This window comes from Camelus bactrianus, chromosome 7 (assembly GCF_048773025.1).
Source record: "Camelus bactrianus isolate YW-2024 breed Bactrian camel chromosome 7, ASM4877302v1, whole genome shotgun sequence".
Classification (NCBI taxonomy): Eukaryota; Metazoa; Chordata; class Mammalia; order Artiodactyla; family Camelidae; genus Camelus; species Camelus bactrianus.
The window spans coordinates 47,529,230-47,551,011 of NC_133545.1; positions in this window are offsets into that span (position 1 = coordinate 47,529,230).

Here is a 21,782-nt window from a genome sequence, read left to right on the forward strand (position 1 = left end):
TAGCAATACTTATATCAGACAAAATAGACTTTAAAATGAAGACTGTTACAGGAGATAAAGAGGACACTACATAATGATCAAGGGATCAATCCAAGAAGAAGATATAATAATTACACTTATTTATATATGCACCCAACGTAGGAGCACCTCAATGTATAAGGCAACTTTTAATAGACATAAAAGCAAAAATCAAGAGTAACTCAATAATACTAGGTACTTTAACACCCCACTTACAGCAATGACAGATAATCCAGACAGAAAATCAATAAGGAAACACAGGCCTTAAATAACATTAGACCAGGGGTACTTAATTGAAATTTATAGAGCATTCCATCTGAAAGTGGCAGAATACATGTTTTTTTTCATGTGCACATGGAACATTCTCCAGGACAAATAAAATGCTAGGCCAAAAACATGCCTCAGTAAATTTAAGAAAATGAGAATGATATCAAACATTTTTTCCTATGACAAGGCTACGAGATTAGAAATCAACTACAAGAAAAAAAACTGTAAAGTATACAAGCATTTGGAGGCTAAACAATGTTACTAAACAACAAATAGATCACTGAAGGAATCAAAGAGAAAATAAAAAATACCTGGAGACAAATGAAAATGAAAACACAACAATCCAAAATCTATGGGAATCAGCAAAAGCAGTGTTAAGAGGAAAGTTTATAGTGATACAAGAAACAAGAAAAATCTCAAACAACCTAACGTTACACACAAAGCAACTAGAGAAAGAACACAGAAAACCCAAAGTTAGTAGAAGGAAAGAAATCATTAAGACCAGGGTAGAAATAAATGAAATAGAGACTAAAAAAAAAAAAAAAAAGGAAAAGGTAAATGAAACTAAGAGCAGCTTCTTTGAAAAGATAAACAGAATTTAGCCAGACTCATCAAGAAAAAGAGAAGGCCCCAATGGATAAAATCATAAATGAAAAAGAAGTTATAACTGATATCACAGAAATATAATGTATCTTGAGACTACTATGAATAACTATATGCCAATAAAAGGGACAACCTAGAAGAAATGAACAAATTCTTAAAAATTTACAATCTCCCAAAACTGAACCAGGAAGATAGAAAATACCAACATACCAATGACTACTAATGAAACCAAATCAGTAATTAAAAACAGAACAAAACAAAACTCCCAATACACGAAAGTCTAGGACCAGATGGCTTCCCAGGTGAATTCTAAGAAACATTTAGAAAAGAGTTAACACCTATCCTTCTCAAACTATGCCAAAAAATTACAGAGGAAGGAATGCTTATAAACTCATTCTGTGAGGCCAGTATCACCCTGATACCAAAACCAGACAAAGATATCACAAAATAAGAAAATTACAGGCCAATGTCACTGATGAACATAGACGCAAATAACCTCAACAAAAGGAAACCATAACAAATGAAAAGACAACCTATGGAATGGGAAAAAATATTTGCATACCATATGACCAACAAGGGATTAATTTCCAAAATATACAAACAGCTCATACAGCTCAATATCAAAAAACCAAACAGCCCAATCAAAAAATGGACAGAATACCTAAATAGGCATTTCCTCAAGGAAGACATACAGATGGCCAGTAGGCACGTGAACAGATGCTCGACATCACTAATTATTAGAGAAATGCATGTCAAAACTACAATGAGGTATATATCACCTCATACTGGTCAGAATGGCCATCATCAAAATGTCTACAAATAATAAATGCTTGAGAGGGTGTGGAGAAAAGAGGACCCTCCAACGTTGCTGGTAGGAATGTAAATTGGTGCAGCAACTATGGAGAACACTACAGAGGTTCCTTAAAAAACTAAAAATAGACTTATCGTATGATCCAACAACCCCACTCCAGGGCATATATATGGAAAAGATGAAAACTCTACGGAAAATATGAAAACTCTAATTTGAATAGATACATGCACTCCAGTGTTCATAGCAGCACTATTTATAATAGCTAAGACATGGAAACCACCTAAATGTCCATCGACAGATGACTGGATAAAGAAGATGTGGTCTATATATATACAATGAAATACTTACTACTCAGCCATAAAAGAGAATGAAATAATGCCTTTTGCAGCAATATGGATGGACCTAGACATTATCAAACTAAGTGAAGTAAGTCAGGAAGAGAAAGACAAATATCTTATGGTATCACTTATATGTGAAATCTAAAATATGATACAAATGAACTTATTTACAAAACAGAAATAAATAGACTCACGAACTTATGGTTACCAACGGGGAAAGGTGGGGAGGAATAACTTAGGAATTTGGGATTAACAGATACATACAGATAATAAAGTTATCTATTTTTATGTAAATTAGATAAACAAGGACCTACTGTATAGCACAGGGAACTATATTCAATATCTTGTAATAACCTATAATGGAAAAGAATCTGCAAAATAACATATGTATATACATATATATATATATATAACTGAATCACTTTGCTGTACACCTAAAATTAACACAACTTTGTAAATCAACTATACTTCAATAAAAAGTGTTGAGTTTTAAAGAGTGCTATAAATTTAATTCTTGATGTATTTCTAAAGAAAAAACTAAAGATTTATTAATTATAATTATTTTTTAAGATTTCTATGAAAAATATTACCAAATAACACTTTAGAAGCAAATATAGTTTCTATTGTCCATAATCTGACTGATCTGATCATAGTATTTTATCTGTATTAGTCTGGTTTTCAAATAAATATCTGCAAATCACATACCAATAGAAACTGTCAATATAAATTACGAAAGTATGTAAAAAATACTTCATAATAATAAGAGAACTCTCTAGCATCACTCATAGCTGTTTCATTAAGCTTTTTTCTCCACTAGAGTCCATTGCAGTACTTTCTATATGAATATCTTTGTTGAATATATTTTTATTGATAAATAAATTGGGTACGTGAATGTTTCATGACATAAGTACATAATTTCTGAAGTCTATTCTATTGGACGCTTGTTCTGTGAAGCTACTCAATGAACCTTCTATGGTTAAATAAATTGATTACACTTTTGGGTTAAAGAAAGTTAAACGGTTTTTGTTTTTGTTTTTTTTAAGTAACCAGACAACTCAGAGCCTTTAATATGCTAACGTGCACTGTAAATCTCATGAAGTGGACTGTAATTTTCAGTGTTTCCAAAATTTCTTTAATTGCCGAGCTCTTTGGGGAATGCTCCATATTTAAATAGAAAAAAAGAAAAATTTATGGGTACTCATTATGCGCCAGGCTTTTTGTTAGATTATGAAAATTCCTGTGAATAAAATAGGCATGGTCTTTGTCTTCACAGAGCAAACATGTGTTTTAAAATAGACTCCATTTCTTACAAGAAAGCTAGAGAAATATTCAAAGATTGCTAGATTCATTGCCACAGAAGTTAAAATAAATAATTTTAGTATTAGCAGAAAATAAAACTTAATAGGAAAACAGGTTGTATAAAATATGAGTACCACTAGGTAAATATTATAATTTATAAAGAATTAATATGAATTTACAAGATATACATCAAGCCCTAGTAGTAAATGAACAAGACTATAAACAGATAAACCACGCAAGTAAAAATGCAAATAGCACACAAATATTTAAAAAATCTATTGTTCCTAGTAATCAAAGTGACATTTTAGTACCATTTAACATCTATGTAATTGCCCAAATTAAAGAACATCCAAACAAAACAAATAAGTAGAATACTGACACAGTTGTAATTAAACATGCTTTTTGGAAGACATTAAAGACAATACCTTCAATATCTAAAACTAAGTCCATCTTCTTACTGGGTAATATTACTATTGGGAATTTATTCTAAGGAAATAATCCAACAGAACAGTAAAACTATGTTCATGATCAAATACACATGCACTGTGATTTTATTTATAATATTAAAAATTGGAAACAACTTCAGTTATCGTAATAGCCAATGGTAAATTAAATACTATTATGCAGACTTGGTTGATCATAATTTCTATTATGTGTCTAACTTAGACTTTCTGAAATAAATAAAAATAAGGTTAAATTGATACACTGCAGTGGGTTTACAAAATCCAACATTTATTATGAGTAATACTTCATGCTTATGTGGAAGAAATTGTTATTGGATGATTATTTTAAGTGGGCTATGGCTGGTCTTAAGGGTTGGTGGCCAGACAAACTAACTGCCCCTAAACTGTGACCTAATATAATTTTAATAAATTAATAGCAAAACAATGTTTGCCTGTGTTGGAGTTCAGATCTAAAGCAATTTATAGACATTTTTGCATACATCTACATAATCAATAAGTAAACGACTGTTAATAGAATGACTATCAAATAGTGGTCAAGGAGATAGATAATAAGTGACACATAAAAAGGTAGTATAACCATGAAAGGGGTACAAAACTTAAATTAACTCTAGTAGAAGGCAATTAATGGGATCATGTGAGTGGTGCAGAATTCCACCTAAATCAGTCAAAAGTTGGAAAAATTTGCTTAAAGGTGAAATTTGACATACCAGAGAATATGTCTTAGGGGCTATAAACCACATGGCAGCTAAAAGCATGCTTTTGGGTTTCCCTGCTGATATGGCAAGCAGCACAGGATTGGAAAAAGAAGCATAGATCTTATCTCACATTCTAGTCCCTAAATTCAGATCAGTTACCCAGATCTGCAGCTGTATCTTAGTTTTGAATCTTTACCCAAGGAACCTGGCACTGCTGGAGATAATTTCTACTCTTTACTTGGATAAATGACTTGACAAACCTAGAACGTTGAAGACATAAGCATAAAGGTAATAAATCTATAGGAAGTATTAACACTGCAATAGTCAGTTTATGTGGACTAGATTTTAAGTCAGAATGATAATTTGTTTCTTATAAGCAGTTGTGAAATGTCCAAGGGATGCCACGTTAGAGAATGTCTGACATGTTAGAGAATCTAATTACCTGCCCTGTTCTTTTAATTAGAAATACCTGATTGATATTTGTGACTTAAATTTGACATGCATTACAGAATGCAATTAATAAAGGTTATAAACAGTGTTTGAATGCTTACTAATGTTATAAATTCAATTTGTTGTGTTTTTAAAAGCTGCTTAAGAACTTATAAAGATTGCTTTAGTTTGTAAGCTGGTTTTATTAGGAATATCATGTACTTGAGAAAAAATTAAATCTGCAAAGTTAAAATGTTTAAGGGAATTTAGTGAAATAAGTTTTTGAGTGGGTTTTAATAATGGTATGAGGTCATCTATATACTAGTTTGTTTAAATCAATCAAACAATGAGTAAAAGTTATTGTATTTATTTTTAATAAAATTATTTAATTCATAAATCAACTAGCAGGAATTACAAGTTGAATTTAGACGTCTAAGAAAAATTCAGTCTTTTAATTAACTACTATTACAAAGTGCATATTTAGACAGTTCTAAGTGGTTTTGCATATAAAAGCCCTCCCTTGGACATTAAAATATTCACTGACATGCGAAGCCCAGTGATAACTGTCAACTGAACATGACAACATGACAAATGTGTAAGTCACTCTGAAAGCCCAGTCCATTATACCATTTGCATTTAAGCAGTGATGTTTTTTAACCATTTTTATAAATATTACATTTAAAAGTGTCATATTTATTATAAAAATTTGTAAGATAAAGAAAAGTATAAGAAAAAAATAAACATTACCAGTGATTGGCCAAAAAGATAACCACTGCTAATATTTTGGTGTATTAGCTCTCAGTCTTTTTATATATCTTAAGCATTAATTAAACTAGCAACCTACCATACATCCTGTACATGTGTTTTTTGACATGTTGCTTTCAAAATTTTAACTTTTTACTAAGATGATGTTTGCAGATTTTATATACCAAGAAGACAGAACCAAGAGGCTTTGCGGACATTCGATGCTGTGTAATGGAGGGAACATGGAATCTAGTGTTAGAAAAGAGGTTAAATCCTGATTTCAGTGTTTACTAGCCAGGAAGACCTCAGACAAGTTTCTCAACGTCCCTCCATACCTGTGAAGTGGACATGATAATACATACCTGCTTCACTTTTTGGAGAAATGAAGTATCTATATATCTAAAGTATAGAAGGCAGCATCTGATACTCAACAGGAATAGTTATTTTTATGATTCAACTCCTACAGATTGGTTTAAGTAGTTTTTTTGGTGGGTGGTGGTAATTTGTGATCTGAGGTGCCTCTATGGCTAAGGAATGCCAGAGACATGGAAAGATTTTTTTGTTCTCTCAATCCACGTACGAGCTAGAACTGTTGGGTGTGACTGCCAGCAGATTTGAGAGTGTGCTGTAATAGCTACCCAGGGAGAACACAAGCTCACTCATGGTAAGAAATTCAAAATCAAGACACAAACCAAAGCAAAAAGGTTAGGCAGGGTGGTAACACCAGAATTTATATAAAAGTATTTGCTCTAACTGATTTTATGCAGAGACAAATAATTTACAAGGACAAAAACAGGTACTTTGGAAAAGCTCAGCAAACAAACGTTTATTACCTGGAATAAACCTGGAAATTACCCAGGAGAGTAACTGTTATGAAGGGAAAATACCAACAGGTAGCCTTCAATTTTCAATAGGGAAACTGGAAGGTGGATTTGTGAGTCCAATTAGTAGAGCCAGTCAAATTTTATCAAATTGCAGAATTATGTCAGTTTTTAAGAAGAAGCTAACAGTTGTCCACATCCTATTTTGGCTGAAAAGAACCTTTTCTATGAATGTTTCTTCTCAGAAAAGAAACATTTCACTGTATGTATGGGACATTCTGTCTTAAAGAGAAATGAGGCTCACAAAAAGATCTAGAAATGGTCAGGAGAAGCCAACTGGTTCTCCACATTTACATTCTGATTTCCAAGGATTCACAGGCACCACTTTTGCTTAGAAACTCTCTTGTACTTTACCTGGGGCTGCACTCATTGCCAAACTTCCTGACAAGCTTCTTGCTCTTACTTATCTACTGATATCCAGCGTCAGAACATTGTGGATTATGCTGGAAACACGATGTAATTACCTGGGTTTTCTGTGATCAAAGTTCCCTCACCTATTTCATCACCACGCTTTTCTAAGAGAGGAAAAGAAACCCAAGATATAAGACATCAGCAGGAAATTGGCACTGTGGATATTGGAGAACCAATGACTCTATATTAAACTTCAAAATGAAAGAAGGATACTGATGGCTAAATTCACCTGCTTCCACTTTCAGAGGTCAATAGGTAACACCCCAGAAACAAGAGTGATTTTTCAAATGATCTGTAAATACTTCATGTGCTTAGAAATGAATGTTGTAAACTAATCATTTTGGTGACTATAAATTTTCAGACATTATTGCTCCCTGTTTTCCCCCTTATATCTGAGAATCTGCACAATGTATAAGTTTACAGCTACAGCAGACTATCAAAAAGTGATGCTTTTGTGCTTTGATCTTATTAAATACTTTAACACAATTTTTATTATATGCATATTTAAGGGATTTAAAGAAATGGAGTTTAAAATACAAATATATTTCTTTTTTATTTGCAAACAATGTTTATCCTTACAAAGTCTCGTAAGTTGTTTTCAATCAATTAGTGTCTTATTTCTGGCAGGGCCAAGTGTTGAAAAAAAAAAGTGAAATGGCATTACAATTTTTAAATAATATATTTTGGTATCAAATGATACTACTGAGATTATCTGGTGTCTGCATTTTTGAAACTTCTAAATTCGAGGTCTTTTCTATATTGACATGTAAAGATTCATTACAGAAATTAGGGAAAAATTAAAAACACTAAGAATTATTGAAGTGTGCAAGTCCCATGATTTTAGTCTTTTAAGCAAATACTAAGGGTGCTTTAAAAATGTAACATGATTAGTAACATAACAAAAGTAATGATTTTTCCTTTTCTTTATATAAAAATCCTTTTGAAATCAAGAGACTTCTCTCAGATCAGTAAAACAATTTTCATTTTATTAGTTAAAGATAGAGAATTTATTATTCTTACCGTTGTGGCTCTGTGAAAGGTAAGCTTCCCTTTGGTCAACTCTTGGGTCATCAATTTTGTTGGACTAGACTCTGAAGTAAATTAGGGATTCTGATCCTTAAGAGTTCTCAACAGACTGAGTTCGTCCACTTAAAGTTATCTTCCAATAATAATGTATATTTTCAAATAGGTTCCCTTTTAAAATCTTTGCTTTCTGTTTGCCTGAGTTTCTATTTTGAGGAACCAGGTTTGTTCACAGAGGGTAAAGACTCATCGTTCTCCAAAAATGATTAACTCAAGGTCAATTGACATAATTGGTTCCACAGGTGTGATAAGTCAAGGCCAACGGTTCAACTTGTGCACAAGCCAATAATCTTAATTTAAAGAATAGCTTTACTGACAGTCATAGCCTGGGTATCCTAACACTGGGATCCTAATCTATGCTGCTGGGCACTGAGAAACTAGGGAAAAGAAAGTGAAAGATTCGTAGATTCCACCAGTGAAAATGGAAACCAGCCAAAGTTTACCCCCTAATGTTTAGGGGGCTGCTATGGTCATTTTCATATGCATAGAACAGCACACTCATATTTATAGTTTTAGATCTGCATCTACTAAAGCTGTGGGCTTCAGAATGGACTACCTCTAGAAAGAACTATCCCTAATGAATGCAAATGGTTTTCTTTTCCCTTGCACATAAGACAACATTTGACTGCACAGCTGAGTCAAGGAATGAAATAAAGACCAGCTGCAGCAGCAGCGGAAACAAGAGCAAAGATGTATAAAGCAAAGAAAGCACAGTCAGCAGGACAAAGGAGAGTTTAGATCAGGGGTCTGCAGGGTCAGCGAACTATGGCCCGAGGGCCAAATGCCTGCCCGTTTTTGTAAAATAAAGTTTTTTTAAATCGTGTTAAAATGTACATAAAATTTGCCATTTAACCACTTTTAAACGTACCATTCAGTGGCATTAAATACATGCACAGTGTTGTACAGTCATTAGCACTATCCATTTCCAGAACTTTCTCATCAACCCAAACTTAAACTCTGTACCCAGTAAGCCCAAATTTCCTGTTTCTCCCTCCCCAGAGCCCCTGGTAGTCACTCTCCTACTTCTGTCTCTCTGAAGTTGCGTATTCTTAGACACCTCATATCAGTGGACTCATACAGTATTTGTTCTTTTGTGTCTAGCTTATCTAATTTACCATAATGTTTTCGCGTTTCATCCACATTGCAGCACATGCAAATAAGGCTCTACTGGAAGGCAGGCAGGCCCACTTATTTACATATGATCCACAGCCACATTCACATTCCAGCGGCAGAGTTGAGTAGTTGTGACGGAGACTGTGTGGCCTGCAAGGGCTATGATGTTTACTATCTGGCCCTTTACAGAAAAAGTCTAAGCCTCGGGTTTAGATTAAAGAATCGTAAACACCTCCTTGGTGTTTAAAAGCCCATTTATATTGTTTCTTGTTAATGGCAACTTTCGCTTATTTCACAGTCTGATAAATACGATTAATGAACTATTTATCACACTGTTGTCATTAATAAACAGCCTCAAATATCAAGATTTAAAATTCTTCTTTCCTGGGGCCCAGTTACAGTGAGGAGGGCTCATTTTCACATTTTACTGATACACATTTTACATAATGAGGCTGTGTGAGAGAGAGCTGATTAGGGAATGGTGTGCAGAAAGTTCTAAAGTGTGATGGACAGTTGCAGGCTCTAAAATGCTTAATATTTCCTTGCTTTTGTCCTCTTTAATTGTGAATCGGAATGAAGGATTACAATGTTTATGCAATGTGTATTGATAAAAAGAATGTTTTTGCTTGGAACTCTGAAAAATCATCTTCCACCTGAACTGTCTGGTGGAGTTCATTACTTTATTGTATTATATTAAAATTTCTCGGGAGTCTTCCTAATTAGTGCCACTAAATTATATGTTGACAAGTACAGGCTAACCTGAGGAGAACATTTTTTTTTTCTGTTATCAAAGTAACCAGGAAGGAAATTTATCTTGTAGTTGTAAAACACAAATGAAATGGTAGATAATGCTATTTCTATTTCCCATGAGGTCACATTTTGATCATCAGTCCCAGGTTAAAAATGTATTGTGCTTGGGCAAACATTTCAGATGCGTTAGCACCTGGCTTTACCATATATAATAAAAATGGAAAGATCTGAGGGACACTTTATGGAAACAATTAATGTACTAATAGCAAATATTTATATGGTGTATGCCGGGTGCTATTCTTAGGTTTTTGTGTGTATGAACTCATTTGATCCTTAGGCAAACGTGTCAATGGGAACCACTTTTATTTTCTCTGTTTTACAGATAAGGTATTTGAGGTATAGAAATGAATATTTCTAGTTTTACTGTTTGGTTGGAGTAGGGGATGGATATCAACTGACTGCTTGCTATGTTTATTCTGTTTTAACAGATTCTTTCTCTATCCGGAAACCCAGAGGACACAGTTCTTCCTGGGGAGGGGCACGTAATGGGGGACGATACCATTAAAGTGATACCACTTCCCCCTCCCTGAGCACCCCCATTCCTGTGTCTGGGCCTCTAGGGTCGTTGCCATCACCTTACAAGGCATCTTCATAATGGACACTGATTCCTCCTCTGGCCTCAATCTTTGCCCTTCTTTCCCTTCCCCAACACATACAACCCAATGCACTCACATCAAACAACCTGGAGCTCCTGAAATGTGTCTTTCCTACATGATTTCAAAACCATCCCCAACAATGAGGTGCTATGTGGCCCAAAGCAAGTTACTCAGCCTTCTTTTTCTACCGTCTTTTCTCTCCCTTTTAAAAAATATATTGGTAAAATACACATAACAAAATTTATCATTAGTGATATTTAGTTAATTCATAATGCTATACAACCATCCCCACACTAGTTCCAGACATTTTCATCACCACAAAAAAAAGCCCCTCCATACCCATTAAGCAATTGTTTCTCATTTGCCCTACCTGAAGGCCCTGGCAACCACTAATATGCCTTCTGTCTCTATAGATTTGCCAACTCTGGCTATGTCACATAAATGGAATCATATAACATGCGGCCTTCTGTGGCTGGCTTCTCTTAGCATAACGTTTTCAGGGTTCATCCATGTTGTAGCACGTATCAGTACTCCATTCCTTTTTATGGCTGAATAATGTTCTGCTGTATGAATGTACCACATTTTATTTATCTGTTCAGGTGATAGACACTTGGGTTTCACCTTTTAGCTATTGTGAATAGTGCTGTTATTAATAGTCATGTGCAGCAAGTTTTTGTTTGGACACTTGTTTTCAGTTCTTTCGGGCATGTACCCAAGAGTAAAACTGCTGGGTCATATGGTAATCCTGTTTAACTTACTGAGGATCCACCAAACTGTTTTCCATGGTGCTTGTAGCATTTTACCTTGCTACCAACAAGGTAGGAGGGTTCCAGTTTCTCCATAGTCTCACCAACACTTGGAATGTTCTTTTTTTTTTTTTTTTTTAATTTGTTATAGCTATCCTAGTGGGTGTGAAGTAGTATCTCATGTGTTGACTCAAATTTTTTTTAAGCCTCTGAATTGATATCTGTAATGAGGAGGCAAATAACAGCTCTTAATCATAGGCTAATAGGAGAGATAAATGAAGTCACCCATGCTGGGGACTTGCTAAATGATCACCAAATGTAAGGTCTGTTCTGCTTACTGTTGCCCCAGGGCTGTGTTATCTCTGCTAGAAAAGACAGCACAAACCGGGCTCAGATGCTTGGACTTGATATCTGACTGTGTTTACCAGCTGTGTGACCTAAAGCAAGTTATTTAACCTCAGTGTACTACAGTTTCCTCGTCTATATGTTCTCATAGACCTGCATATCCAGGGCATTTTGAGGATTAAATGAGTTACTATATTTAAAGAATAGTACCTACCCAGAGGAGGCATTGTCAGTGTTAACTACCATTACCTCCTCCCTCCACTTCCCAGGATAATTCCTGTTCAATCTCCAGGTTTCAGCTTTGTTTTTTGTTTTTTGTTTTTTCCTTTCCTCTAGGAATGTTCTCTTAACCAACACCCTACTCCTCCCCATCCTCCGCCATCCCCCACGGTTAGGTAAGGCGCCATTTGTATTTACTGCCTGAGGTTATTGTTTTTGTGGCACTTAACAGATTGCTGTCTGCCTCTTGTCTTTTTGAGCCTTTCTGTGCTCAGTACCTAGCACAGTACCTGGCCCATAGTGGTGCTCAGTTATTATTAGCTGAGTAAACAAATGGGATGAATGTTAATCAGTTAGTATGATGGATTCATTCATCTATAAGAAACTAATATTCTCAGGGTGTAATACTGGGATTAAACATGCTGGGAAAAACTTGCTCAATACTGTGAACTAAAGGTATTAAAGAACTTAAAATGAAGACTTACTGGAATTTAAGATATGAAATTTTACAGACCAAATTAATACACTGAGAGAGGCTAGATATAATGTGCTTTAAATACTGATTGCAAGGTCCATCTGTGTTGAAAAAGTCAGAAAAAAGTTGTTAACAAACTGAATACTTGATGCAGGATCTATCAATCTATCTATCAACCTATCAATCTATCTACCTACCTACCCATCTACCTACCTATTTATATCTATCTGTATCTCCAGAAAATAAGCCCACAATATACCTATTTTAAAGGGGCTCTTGAGGCATTAAATATAGAAAACTTCTGAGTATAGGAAAACTGCAAGGATGTTTCCCATGTTATAACCATTATCTTTGGTTGAGTTGAGCAACAAAGTATGACAGAAGAGGGGAGAAAGAAAGTTTTTTGTTTTTGAAAACCATTATTTCAAGGCTGTATAAGAATATTACCTTCCTTTATGTGCAAAGGGACATACACTCCATGGTGTAAATATGGAAATTTTATAATAATCTTGACTCTTAATAATAGAGTGTGGGATAGCTAGTGAAAATAAATTACTAAAGAGAATGCATTTAAATTTTTAAAAAATACAAAATAAAACCTAGCTGTTTAATTTTATAGATTTTAGTTATCTTGAGATTATATTGTTGAGGTGCGTGAATTATTTGGTGAGTATGTTTAAATCTGGTCATCAGAGATTAATATTGACAACAAAGTCTATTCTTAGTCCATTCGGGCTACTGTAACAAAATACCACAGACCAGGTGGCTTATAAACAACAGAAATTTCTCTCTCACATTTCTGGAGGCTGGAAATCCGAGATCAAGGTGCCAGCACCTTCAGGTGACAATTCTTTTCAGGGCTGCAGACCTCTCACTTCCTCACATGGTAGAAGGGGGCGGGCTAGGGAGCTCTCTGGGATCTCTTTTATAAAAGCACTAATTCCCTTCATGAGGGCACCACCCTCACCACCTAATCACCTCCCAGGGGCCTCACCTTTTAACTCTACCACAGTGGGCATAAGGATTCCCACATACGAATTTTAGGGGGACATAAATATTTAGATCAAAGCCCTTAGTATTCGTTAAATCTATTGCATGTACATAAAATTTGCATTTGTGGTCACTTTGATGTTTATATAATTTTGGTTCCATATGATCTTTGTTTCCTAAGACATGGAAATGACAATTTTCAACTATGGTGACTTTTGCTTGGGAAATCAACTAGAAAAATAAAGAGTAAATATTAAGTGTCTATTCTGCATGATCCTACAAGGAAATCCATATTTTTGGTGAGAGAGTAATTGGAACCCAAGGGAAGTGAAATGTTCCAGAAACTAAATATTAACTTGATGCCAATCCTGGGGCCAACAGATGAAATTGAAATGCCATTTTCTCTGATCTAAAGTTTTCAGACATGTCTTTGCTTTTTTTTTTTTCCCCTTAAAATAAATTCCATTCTCTGAAGAAAGGCTTTTAGCATTGTGCAAAATCTCCTCATCTTCAAATGGTCAAAAATACCTAATAATGCTATAAATAACTCAGGTCTACCTTCAGAGCAAATTGAAATGAAAGAATAGTTTTCAAGTATCTGTTGTTTATCATGCTAGGTATTGTTGGGGGTGTAAAGATTATAGAACTAGGCTCCTTCCCTAACGAAGTTGAGTCTAGTTGAGATATAAAAATGACACATGAAATGAGACATACTGCAACAGAGTAAATGTCAGATGTTTTGTGGATCAGACAAATTGTGTATATAACGTAAGCAAAGGAGGGAGGAGGAAAGTGGCAGGAGAGAGAAGACCACTTAGATTTTCATCCTTATCAGGGGCCTTTTAATGAAATAAGCCAACTTGGTTAGATGTAGTTGGAAGAGGATGCTTCAGCTGACAGATACACAGAATGCCACCCAGCCACGAAGCCAAAGTGGTGGCTGGTGGAGTCGTGATATTTCATCAGATTCAACACCAGGGATTCTTCTAGCAAAGGCTCTGGATTAAAAAAAAAAAAAAAAAAAGAAGTCTGTGGACTTTTCATTGGGCTGCTTGGGAATTTCTTCATGGTACCACATTAATATGGCAAAAAACGTTCTCTCCAAATTGGATGCAGCTATGAGGGTACTTCTGTCTGGCAGAGATAGAAGTACATGTGGGCAGGCAGATAATGGAATAGATGGATAGAGAGTCCATAGAAAAAAGAAGACCAAGATGGTGGAGAGAGGTATGCAATAATAATTTTCAAGATCAGGGAACCAGAATGCATTGTGATATGAGTAAGGGTTAGACGAGACAGAATGCAGCCAAAAACGTGTTCATCTGCCAACAAAGGACAAGTCAGCTGGAAGGGAGAACATAGCTTAAAAAACTCCAAGTAATCCAGGAAGACAAAAAGACTTCAAATGCAGAGCCTCTACATTTTAGAAGAAAACCATTTTGGCTTAGATGATAGAATGGGTCCAGGGTTCTGTGAGAAATTCTGAAAGTTACTCAAATTTCAGGGTTAGCAGAGTCACCAGTGGACAAAAGGAAGAGAAAAAGGAATAAAATGTAAAATAATGGGAGGTGGGTAAAGCTGCAAGAAGAAGGGCAGTCAAGTGAGACTGTACCTTTTTAAATTGAATACATATAATTTATGCCCCAGATACCTGGACACCAGCAATGAGAGAATCTGTGATCTACTGCAAACCAGTAGATTAATGCTAACATAGGAAAATAAAGGACATTCTGAAAAGAAAAAGTTTGTGTCTCCATGGGGGTGGTATAATGACAGGAAGCCTTCTGACTGGTGACACTTGCCTTTTTATTAATTTAATTTGTATATAAAGTCAATTACCCAAAGATGTCTTTCATTTTACTTATATCAGGGTGGTTCTTAAACTCTGAACTCTGTATGAAGCTAGAGACTACATCCAGAAATTTCCTTCACACACCATCTAGGTCTGTGCAATATAGCTAAGATACACTCTAGGTTATTTCTCTGGTGCTGAGGCACCAGTGTGTTGGGAATTACTGTAAAGAAGAAGGAGATATCACACGGTTTAGTATCACAGATCTGGACCTCAAGCTAGCACCACAAATCGCTAGCTGTGATACTGTGGATTCATTTCTGATCTTCACTGGGAAACAGTTTCTTCTTCTGTAAAATGAAAATAGCAATATAGTAATATTCTTATTTGGTTATTACTAGTGATAATTTGTAGAAAGCATCCAGGGGAGTGTTTGATATATACGTAATACTCAATAAGTCATGCTGCCTTTAGAAGTCTCTAAAGACCCCCATTATCACTACAAAACTCATTCTTGTCTTGTTTGAATGTACTATTTTCTCTCCTAGGAATCAATCATTTTCCACATATCTTTCTTCACTGAGTACAAGGTGATATTTCTAAGACAACTTAATCATGAGTGCATTTTACAGTTCTTTCGCTATCTTTTTTCTTCTTCCTTCTTCTGGTGGCAATAAAAGTAGATTGGATTTTATCGTTTTTATTTTCAGTTTATTTCTACTGGGCAGATAGGAGCAAATTTTACTTCTTCTACCTGGAATAAAATAATAGACAACTGGTCTTGTTCCACTAAATTAAACTGTCCTTTAGGTTCATCTTGAATATAAAATGTAAAGGCAGTGACAAAAATTATCTAAGAATGACAACTGAAAATTTTCTTTTCCCTGTTCAGAGAGACCTCCTGACTATAAGACATTTCAACCATCAAATCCTATTGAAATTTTTCAATCCTACTGGTCAAAAGATACAAGTCAGTTGCTTCTATTTAACTGTGTCCCTTCTTTGATCAAGTTTTTCACTTTCAACAGAGTAACTTGTCACAGAACTTAATGATTTTATGAATCTCTTCTTGACTTCAAGAAAAGGACTGCCATTTTTCTCTGGTCATATTTCTCTGTCCTCCTTTTCAGTGACTGAATGATGGTTAGTGTTTAGAGAGGGTAGTTATTTTGAGCACTGCATGCAGATTGCAATAATTCACTTGTGAAGTGTTTAAACAAGGCAGCTGATAAATCAGAAAATTCTTCCCTTTCCCCTAGGGGTAAGCTCCTGAAACTCACAAGGGAAAAGAGGAGATTACTTTCTGATCTCTCCTGGAATTATGAGACATCATAAGGTCCTGCTCCTCAGGGGAGTAAAACAAAGCTCAATATCTTTTGTGGGGAAAAGAGCAGATCTATGAGCAGACTTCAGTCTAGCTAAGAGTACATTTTGATTTACAACCATATCTACACATGTATTTAAAAAATTTCATAGCACACATATCCAGTTGTCTGACATTGGATTTTTTCTAGGAGTCAACTTACTATACCCTGAAGACCCCAATAACCTCACTTTGCTTCAAGCGGTCTCACAGAAGTGCACAAAATGGATTTGACATTGGCTAACCCAGATATTTCAACCCTCCTCCAAAGAGCTGTGGCAGCGTTTCCACGTCACAGCTGAGTCTCTTGTAACAGTGGTTAACGACTCTGTGTTCTAACTAGATACGGCCATGGGTTACTGCTGCTCTGAGGGCAAGAAGGAAACCATAATTCATCTGATGTGGCTTTTTTTGCTGAGGAGCATGTTAGCATTGACAAATGGCAAACCATTGTGCAAAATCCTAGGTAAGTTTCAAGTAACTAAAGAGTCATCACTTCCTCTATCACATATTCTTACACTTTTGAAAGCAGAGAACATCAAAACATTGAAAATTAGGATCAGATGAGTGATTTCTTTGCAAATGAAGAAATGTCACTGTATAAACCTCACGATCAATAACTAAATAACTAAATTTAAACTACAGTTGAGAGTGGCCAATTTGATTACTTACATTCAAAGTAGAGGCACCATAATGCTCTACCCTTAATGCTTCCTAATTCATTCATACATTTGGGCATGCATACAACAAATATGTATTAAATCCCTACTATGTGTAACTCACTGACAAGGAAATTTGCAGGGTATAAAAATAACTTAGATATAGTTCTTGCCTCAAGAGCTTAGCAGAAGGCTGAAGCAAGAGCTAAAAACCATATACACCCCAAACTATAACATAAGAGAGCCTGTGGTAAGTGCTGTAATAGAACTTTTGAGGTTGTCAGGGTGGAGACCTTAGTCCTGGCTAGGGTGGTGCAGGAAAGCTTGCAGAAGTTGGTGAGAAGCCTGGTATGGACCCTGAAGGAAAAGTGTAACTTTGAGGGTCAGAGATGATTTCAGCAGAGAAAGGAACACAAATAAACATACACAGGTGGGCAATTGCCATGCATTTTGGGGGACAAGCAAGAGACCAGCTTGACCACAAAATAGGAAATCTATGTAAACTGAAAGCCTAGCTTGGTTCCAGGATGTAGAGGGCACCAACTGTTATAATTCTGCTATTTTTTAGACAATGGAAAATGGCTGAGGTTTCTGAACTAGAGAGCGATAATTAAAGAAAAGTGTTAGGAAGATTAATTTGGTAGCAGCATGTAGGGTGAATTCCTCTGTCTTTGAGATGAACATGTTAGAGGAGGCCCTGAGGTAACTATCTGCTATTTTTGTTTTCCAATTTAACACTCTTCCTCCAGGCTTTATAAAGAATCAGAGTTGACCATACCACTCATAAATAGCAATTCACATTTATCACTCCAATTTTTCGTTCTTAAGAGATTTCATAAGGTTTCCTTTCATTTTAATGCCTGCCCTCCCTCCTTTTTTATTCTTAGAATTATCAGTGAGCAAATTGTTTTGAGTTGAGTATCTGACTATTCTTTGATTTTGTATACTGCTTCCTGACACTCACAGGCCATCTGGAATTAAGTATCAAGTTATTTTAAAACTTTTACAATGACTTCTAGAAACCTGATAATCAGTGCTGGTAACCACTGTCCTCCACTTAATAGTAAAGGATGGTGAGTAGAGTGATATTACTGTCAAAGTCCTTCAGACCAGTGGCTCCACAAAGCTCAGGAGACATGGTCTGTTCTTTCACTCAGTCACTGTCTTCATAGAGGAAGGAAGCATGGAGTGTGTGCTCTCAAACCACACGGAGCAGCACTTCTACTACACACTCTGGCTGGGGGTATATAATAAGAGTTCTCTTCTCACAGGTCGGTTTCAAGGAGTTGGTATGTATATTAGAGATTGGCATATTCAACACGCTTTCAAACACAGTTCCAATTGCCCACCTGTACTAAAAAGATTGGAAGGCTTAAAAACTTCATTTCTCACACTCCCTTGCAACTAGGTTTCTGTTTGTGATCTTAGTTTCTGCTGAGATAAATCGTGAAAGCAGAACAAACAATGTGAGGAGGCAAGCCACCTGTGGCGGAAATTGGATCTTCAGACAAGCACTATGGCAGAGGAGTTTGGTTCTTCTGAGACAACTGCTGTGAACAGCTCTCTCTCCAGCCGAGCAACATAGGTGCTAAGCATCTATGGGTTTTGCTAGAACAGCCTTACTGAGTGGTTGACCATTTCTCCTGGTTGCAACCAAATGTAGTTTTTCTCCTATATTGGAGGAAAGTTCTGTTCACTACCCAAGACCCTGTAATAAATCTTTTCCTGCATATAGTAGCTAGAATGATTCCTGTTGTCTGCAACTGAGAACTCTGAATGATATAGCATGAGCTCTAGCTGACCATGGAGCTTTTCCATGGGAGCAGAATGGCCCAGCAAACAAAAAATGGGCTGCTGAGTCAGTTATATTGTGTACTTGCTATAAATCTTCCACAAGTTAATTTGCTTTCTTTCTCCCTAATTCTTGCAGTTGATAAGAAATAAATAGAGGAAGACTATTTTTGTAATATTCTTTGGACTGCAAGAAACAACTACTCAAATTATCCAAGTCCCAGGAGGTGGATGGCATAGGGGAGGATATTGTAAGCATACATCAGTAAAAATGGCAGCTGAAATGTCAGAGGATTCCAGAAATAGGAAATATAGTCAAGTTGAGTCTTAGAGGAGTGAACACTTGATCCACAGCTGCTTTAGGGGCCCTAGCAGAAGGATTTTAAAGAGTCATTCTTTCGCTCTGCTATTAACATGACCTATCTACTCTTGGATGTCTGCTAGTTAGTTATCCTCTTCTTGCTGAATTGCACATTCATCAAGGTTCCTGATTATTCATAGCTCTGCTTCCTCATAACTTGGGCTTCTCATAATTATTCATGGCCATGACCCTACCTACAGCTTTCTGAGTATATCCTTTCAGCATTAGCTCCTCTTCTAAGTGCTTGATTCTTTCTGTGGTCTAAACCACAATTCCTAAGAATGAGAATCTAATTAATCAAGCTCATTGTTTTATGCTAAGTATGAGGTCACAGCTCGGACTGGCCACATCTACTGAGGTTGAGAGGTCAACGGAGCAAACATGGCAAACTGTCCAGCAAAATCTGTACTTCCTTTCCACAACATAGAATTGTCATTCAAAGCATCTATGTTTACTCTTTTATCTGGTACAGCCATGTTCTTGCCAATGGATTGTGAGCAGAAATTTCTGTCACTTAAGCCAATTAAAAAGTATATATGTGTTCTAAACTCTTTCCTTTTCTGCAGACAATAGTGGAGACACAAGATAAAAAGAGCCTAGGTCACTGAATCACTCTGTGGAGGACAGCCACCAATATACCTGGAACATCTGCAGTAGACTACAACTACTGAGTCTCAGACTTCTATTAATGAGCTACTAAAATTTTGAGGTTTAGTTGTCACAGCACTTAGCACTATCTTGCCCTAAGTAATTATAGAAAAGGTTATTACATTAGTTTCCTAAGAGTGCCACATAACATAACACCATAACCTGGATGGTTTAAAACAAGAGAAATTTATTCACTGATAGTTGTGGAGTCTAGAAGTCTGAAATCCAGGGATCTGCAGGGCCATTCTGCTTCCAAAGACTCTAGGGAAGAATCCTTCCTTACCTCTTCCTACTTCTGGAGGTGGTTAGCCATCCTCAGCCATCCATCATCTCTGCCTCTGTTATCAATGGCTTCTGTCCTCATATGTCTACTCTGTCTCTGTGTCTGAATCTCTCTCCCCTTTCCCTTATAAAGACACCAGCTATTGAGTTTGGGGGCCTACTTTAATCCACTATGACCTCATCTTAACTAATTATACCTAAAAAGATCCTGTTCCCAAATAAAGTCACATTCTGAGTTTCCAGGTGGATATGAATATTTGGGGAGACAATATTCAATTCAGTACAGTCATCTAGTACAAAATGTGACTCTAAGAGTAGCCCTTCAGTGGATAATATAGGCATATTAAGCGTTATGATCAATATATATAGTAAAATTGCCAAGAATGTCCTTAATCTAACCTGCTATAGAAAAAAAAAAAAAGAATCATGCAAGAGTTAAGGTTTAGAGAGCAGGAATACGACTCTTTGAGTTCCACATCCTTCCATGCTTCAGTCACAGGCACCACTCCTAAGTTACAAGTAAAAGAGCCTCTTTGAACTCACATAAATCTAGTTCTGTCTCATATATTTGTTCAAAAATATTTCAGGCAGATGAAATTCCCCCCTTTAATGAACTTAACAGTTTAGCAGGCAAGTCAGATACCAAACATTAATTACATAAGTAACTAGTGTAGTAGGCTTATAAGAAATGCTCTGAAGGAACATACAGGTGCAACATAAGCAGGGAACCACCTCCCGTCCCTGGGGAATAAGGTCAAAGCCAAAACCTGAAGAGAGGTTTGCCATGTGTGTTTGTGCAACTTGAGAACTGTACAACACCACGGCACATCTCTGACACTGTAATCTATGTGAATGGTACTCCTGGGTCTTTTGCAGAGTACAACCTATAAAGCTGAATATGGTAGTCCTGTCTAATAATGGGTAGGAATTAGATGAAGCATGATGTGCATGGGGGTGAAGGGTTGTAAAAGTGCTGAGAAAGCAGACAGACAATCAAGGTAGATGGAACCAGATATTACAAGAACCTGACATGGGAAGGTGCTTCACCAGACATGGGGGAAATTGTCTAACTCTCAAAACCTCAATTATTTTACTGGTAAAACAGGGGATCATAGTACTCAACTGGCAGAGTTATTATGAGGTACTGATGCTCTGTGAGGAAGCACAGGGGCCAGCCTAAAGTAGTGTTCAGCTTCAGTGTTTGATTCTTTATTTCCTAGAAACAAGGTAAACGTGGGGTCACAAAGTGACATTTAACAAATAGCAGCTAACTCAATTCACACCTCTACCACCAACACTCAAGGTTCTCGGACTATCAATGATTGCTAGGTAAGGCTTGCTTTCCAGACACTGTATGAGAAAGGAAGGCCATATCTGGACAAAAACAACATGTTACTCTAAGCTGAGATGATCAAAAAGAGAACTGAAATTATGATACTACCCCTCTCTACCGCATAGTCCACACCCTTCTCCTCACCCACACTCTAGTGATCTTATCCCCTGTCCAATCTGACACTCTGATCTTTCAGGAGGCAGCTAATGCTGTTTT